We start from the raw sequence: 5,956 nt of genomic DNA, 5'->3' as shown, positions 1-5,956 counted from the left end.
ATTTTATGTCATGACTCTGTATGGAGTCCCAAAACACATGTTAAGAAAGTGGTAGTGGACAGATGAGGCTAGGCAAGGGGTACAAGTGGTGTGAAACCTGCTGGCCGCAGAGGCTGGGGGAGGGGTATCCTGGTCAGGGAGGAAGTAGGGCTGCCTGGGCCACTTGGCCATCGGAAGAGGGAACGTGATGGGACCAGTAGGTAGGAGTTTCAGTTCTCAACAGTGAGTCGGCTCAGGAGGGTTGAGCCGGCTCAGGAGGGTTGAGTTGGCTCAGGAGGGTTGAGCCGGCTCAGGAGGGTTGAGCCGACAGGTGGGTGGACTGAGGGTGGAGAGAGGAGGCGAGGCAGAGGCAGAGCTTGGGCTGAGCCTAGGGAACAAGGAGGCAGAAGACCGGGAGGAGGTACCGGGGATCAGAACAGGGACAAGAGAGGCAAGTGGCCCGGAAAGGTCTTTTCTGGAGAAATGAAGGCCTGTGATTGCACACAGGTCCAAAAGGATCCTCAAGGATCGAGTGGCCTCTGGCCCTTGGGGCCCCAGCAGGTGGGTGTCTGGGGATGTATGGTAGCTAACGACCCCTGCACTGCCCCACACTCCTAGATCTCAGTGGAGTCAGCTGGATACACAGCAAGGTGGAAGAGGAGAGCCTTCCTCCGTTTCTTAGCTGTGAAAGCTTCAGCTCTTAGGCCTCTGGACACTCTGGGACGTGGGACCTGGTTTAGCCACAGGCTTGCACGTGTAGAAAATGAGGCCAGGGTGAGGCAACATGGACCAACAGGAGCCTGCCAGGAGACCCTTCCCGGGCCCAGGATCCTGGTCTGGGCAGCGGGTACCTGGCTGCAGCTGGACTGGGCTCCTGGGCTCCTGGCCCCAGGCAGCCGTGAGACTCGATGCTGTCTCAGGCCTGAGCTGCTGTTTGTGCAGGGCTGTGCCTGCCCTGGGGCCTGTGGGAATTTTCTCTCCTGAGAGCCCTGAAAAGCCATAGGGGGCGGGGTGCCCAGTCCAGCTGATGGAGGCGAAAGGGCCACATGGGTTTTGTGGTCGAATTATCCAAACAGTGAATCGCTCCGTCCGCCCGGGCGGCTGTGAACGGTCGGGCTTTGTCCGCCCTGAGAACAGCGACGGCGGACAGGGCAGACAAAGCGGACGCTGACGCGGCCTTTTCCATGGTCGGCAGAGAAAGAAAGGCCTGGTGCACAAAGCCGCGTCGGTGGGGCGGGCCAGGGGGCTCTGATTTAGTCACGGCCCACGAGAAGGCCGAGGGGCCCCACCAGAGCATCCGGTCAGGAGGGGGGGTTCAAACTGGGCCGGAACAGACATGTCCATGGGCCCTCTGCCCTGGGGGACACACGCCTATGAGTCCCACCTGTCCTCAGGGTGACCATCCCTCAAAGAGACCTTCACCATCAGCACCAGCTAGGACAGCACATGGCTGCCACCCAGCCTCAGGTCTCCAGCTGGTGTTACCATGCTGGTGGGCAAGACCCCCTGACCATACTCATAAAAGAGTCCAGACAGCAAGGGCTAACTCTGATGTGTGTGTCCATGTGTGCGTGCATTGTAGAGCCCTAGGCTCAGCCCCAGGAAGGAGTCCCTGGGTCTGAACCACTATGAAAGAGGAAGAGCAGGAAAAGTCTTGCTAACAGAAAGCCTTGGCTCAATGGCAGAAAACAGCAAGACGAGAGATCTCGTTCTCCTCAGGCTGTGGGTCTCAGACAGCTACAGAGACGGCCTTGTGAGAACATGCCCTTGACCTCAGTAGACATTGCTGGGGTGGGGTCACCTGGTTGGGAACTGAACAAGGGGTATGGTGAAAGCCGAGGTGATGGGAAGGGGGTTGGCTGGGTCTGGGCTTAGGGTTTGCTGGCAGTTGTCTGAAGATCAGGCTGACACGAAAGTGTCTGAGCCTAACCAGGGTGGCCTTGGGGAAGGGGGGGGGGGGCTTCTGTGTAAATCCTAAGACCTAATGTTTATTAAGGTGGGTGTGATGGTCCTGAGACACCATCCAGAACAAGCCAGGGGTCCCTGAGACAGAGGACGGGGAGCGGTGGGCTGGCGCACATTCCGCACATCAGAAGAGCTGGCCCTAGGGTCAAAGGCTTCACCTACCAGGCCTGTGACAGCCTGTTCCTATACCATAATTATCCCTTCTTATTCACAAAGCTGCTGCCGGTGGGTGCTGTGACAGTTACAACCCAGGGAAGCTGAGGCGTGGAGAGACACCGCCCCCAACCCAGAGTACCGCGCCAGGATGCCCTCTGCCCGCAGTGCCAGTGAGCCATCCTGACAACTGCTTACAAACGGTCCCGAGACCTGCCGGCGCTCCACCCAGGACGTCCACCCTGGCCCTCCACATAGAGTCGCATGCGGACCGACCAATGGCTGGCTCACTCTGGAGCCCGTGCCTGACCACTGGGAGGTCCCTGGCCGACACCCAGGGCTGGCGTCATCGATCCTTGGTCAGAGCAGGGCCCCCAAACCAGAAGGTGGAGCCCCCAGCCTCACCAGGCCCTGCCCGCCCTCTCAGGCTGCCCTAGCTTCCATCTGGGTCCCATCAGCTTCGCCTTTGGCCAAGAGTATGCGGTGTCCGTGGGAGCAGGAAAAACAGCCGTCGGGGCCAGCAGCTGCCGACAGACCTGGCTTCGCCCCAGCAGGGAGGGGAATTCTGATGAGAAGGCAGCATGGCCATGGTGCTGAGAAGGCTGCCCCGGGGCCCCCACCACCACCACCCTGCTCTGGCTTCTATCAGGATATGACTAAAGGCCAGGCAAGGCCTGTGGGCCACCTCGAGGGCAGCTGCCAGGCCGGGGTGCTAAGGGCACCCAGTAGGTCAGGCATTTGAGTGCATGTGTGTGTACAGGGGGGAGAAGGGTGACTCTCTCTCTGCCCAGGGGTCAGGTGTTTGCTCTTTCTGAACTGCCCTCTCCCTGGCTCCCCAGGGTGGGTGATGATGCTTCTACTGCGCAGAAGATCCTGAGAGCCCTTAGGCTATCACAGTTGCTCAACACACAGTAACTCACTCTCAATCCCCAGCAGCCGGGGACCTCCAGGGACCTGGCTGTGGAAGCTACAGCCACTGCCAGCCACTACTCGACACCCAGAGGAACGGGCACAGAGCCGCAGGTCAGGCTGTGCTTTGCCCATCGTGTCAGGGAGCCACTTGGATTGACCTCACCCACACCTGACCCTGAGACTCCTTGCTCCCATGGGATGCTCATATGCTGTCCCTTGATGTAAAATTACATACAAGGCTCAGGGCCTTTGTGTGTATGGTGCAAATATGTGCACATCCTGTAGAGGACAACAGACACCATCAATTTTTTTTTTTTTTCAGACAGGATCTTTCACTGGTCCAGAACTTGAGGAGCTGAACAGTTAGGCTGGCTGGTTAGTGAGCCTCAGAGAGCTACCTGTCTCCAGCTCTCCAGTTCTGGGATTTCAAGGGTGCATCATCACGTCGATCTGCTACCCCCCACCCTCTCCAAGACAGGGTCTCACTATGAACCCCTAGGTGGTCTGGAACTCTCGAGGCAGACGAGTCTAGCCAGGAATTCGCTGAGATCTCCCTGCTTCTGCCTCCTGAGTAGTTTAAATTTGTATCCATTTATTTAATATGTATGCATCTTTTGCCTGCAGACATGTCTGTGCACGCAGCAGCATCCCTAAAGGTTGGGAAAAAGGCATCAGATCCTCCTGGGACTGGAATTACAGATAGTTATGAGCCACCATGTGGGTGCTGATGAGTCATCTCACAAGCCCCGCAAGGGCTTTTTTAAAAGATTGATTTTTTATTTATGCGTGTGTGTGTGTGTGTATGTGTGTGTGTGTGTGTGTGTGTGTGTGTGTGTGTGTGTGTGTGTGTGTGTGTGTGTGCATGTTTGGGTCCCCTGGAGGCCAGAAGAGGCCTTCAGATTTCCTGAAGCTTGAGCCACAGGTAGTTATGAACTGTCCATGTCAGGTTCTGGGACCAGAACTCCAGTCCTCTGCAAGAGCAGCAAGTGCTCTGAACCATGGCGCCGTCGCTCCAGCCCATGCCTGCTTTTTCACTGGGTTCTGGGGACTGAACTCCAGGCTTCTTGGTTACAAGGTAAACACTTTACCTGAGCTCTCTCCCCAGACCCAGGTTCCCATGTTCCTTACGGATTTACCAAACATCTCCCATGGTCCCACCACCAGCCTAGGGCTCCAAGATGACAAGCGAAATGTCCCTGCCCTTTGGGAGCACAGGTTAATGTTCTGTGAGGGAGCTGACTTCACCTTGATGTCTGATATGTCCCCTGGCTCGCTGAACTGGGCCTCAGTCAGGGAAGGCTTCATGGAGGAGGATATACTTGAACTGAACGTATGAACAAAATCTGTACCATCCAGCAAACAGAGGCCAGTGGCCCAGTGCTGGGGAGCTGCTCAGTGTCTGTGTGCAGTGGAGTGACCTGAGCTAGGTGGTGACAGGAAGGGGGGCCAGCAAACCCCCAAGCAGGGCACATCGGAATGGGCATCTGAGTCCTCTGTCTTCCCTCCTCCTCGGCACCCAACACAGGGGACCTGAGCTGCTCTTGTTATCACCAGCCACCCATGGTAGGTGGTATGGGCGGATAGGTTGGTCCCTACATGTTGGGGACATGTTGGAAACTGAGCTGCTAGGCTCAGAGAGAGGGACTGCTGGGCGGTTTCAACCATGTGATGGGCCCTTTCTGCCCCTTCCCGACACATAGGGCAGCTCGCAGGGCTGAGGGCAGGCACCACCCAGGTGGTGGACATTCAAGCCGAGCCTGCTGCCACCTGGGAATGGTACTTCTGTCGTGGGTAATGAAGCCAGAGGGAGCCTCAGTCTCCAAAGCCCTCTAATGTGTTTGGAAAGAGCAGTTGAGCGGCCTGCAATGCTCAGTCACTGATGGTCACCGCTGCTGCTCACAGTCTTTGTTCTTTCCGGGCCTCTGGGCACTGGAGTCCGAATGTCACGTGATGTCACCACAGTCAGCAGAATCGGATTCTGCTGCCATGGCAGGCCCCATTCAGGCTGGAGGGCATTATGCCCCACCTCCCAGCACAGGAAGAGGTCAGTCACTCAGTCCCACGTTGGTGTCTGGCTTGCAGCCGATAGAGAGATCCTCCTGGTAGTGGGGAGGGTGAGTACCGGGATGACTGTGGTCACAAGGCAGGCAGTGGGGACAGTCAGGAACTCCTGATGGCTGAGCATATGCAACAGAGGAGGGGAGTATGGGAAGCAGAGATAACAGGGTGAGGGGCTGGATGGACCCATCATGTTGTCATGGACTCTGTTCCTTAGACCACGAGTCCCCTTTTGGAAAGAGAAGCCCATGCTGTCCCTGTGGGAAGGGGGTGCCATCTCGCAACTAGCTGGGAGGTGCTCACCCCAAGCTGGGTGCCACACTTGTGTCTGAAGCTCACAGGAGCCACCCGATGTTGGCCTCTGGAGACTCTCCTCTCTAGTCACTTGGGTAACCCCAAGATCCTGGGTAGGGGCAAAAAGACTGTTCTAGAAAGCATGGAAGGGGTAAGTGGAGGCAGGCCAGAACACGGCATGAAGCTTGGGATGGGGCAGAAGGTAAATGGGGGCAAGATGGCCTCCTGGAACGGGGAGCCTCGTGCAAGATGGTGAAGAGGCAGGGGGTCTCCCTTGCCCCACATCTAGGGATAGTATGTGCTGGTTCCTTTTCAGGGGGCAGGCACGGAGTTAAACGATCTTTCCAGGAATCGCTGAAATCTCCATGGTTCAAGCATGCACCTGTCAGTCAGTTGGTTAGCAGGGAGGCAGCTGGGAGTAATGCACAGGAAGGGGTCAGGCCACTCCATCACCTTCCATTAATACCCCCACTGCCTTCCATTCCCCCCTCCACCTGCACTCTTGAACTTAGGCATCTTCTGTCTCCCCCGCCATGGCCTGCTGTGCAGAAACTTCATTGTCTCTCTCTTCATTCCCATAATTCCCATGGATGCC

Source organism: Peromyscus californicus, unplaced genomic scaffold (genome assembly GCF_007827085.1).
Source record: "Peromyscus californicus insignis strain IS unplaced genomic scaffold, ASM782708v3 Scaffold_20__1_contigs__length_68692818, whole genome shotgun sequence".
In the NCBI taxonomy this organism is placed as follows: domain Eukaryota; kingdom Metazoa; phylum Chordata; class Mammalia; order Rodentia; family Cricetidae; genus Peromyscus; species Peromyscus californicus.
This window is presented reverse-complemented; position numbering follows the sequence as displayed.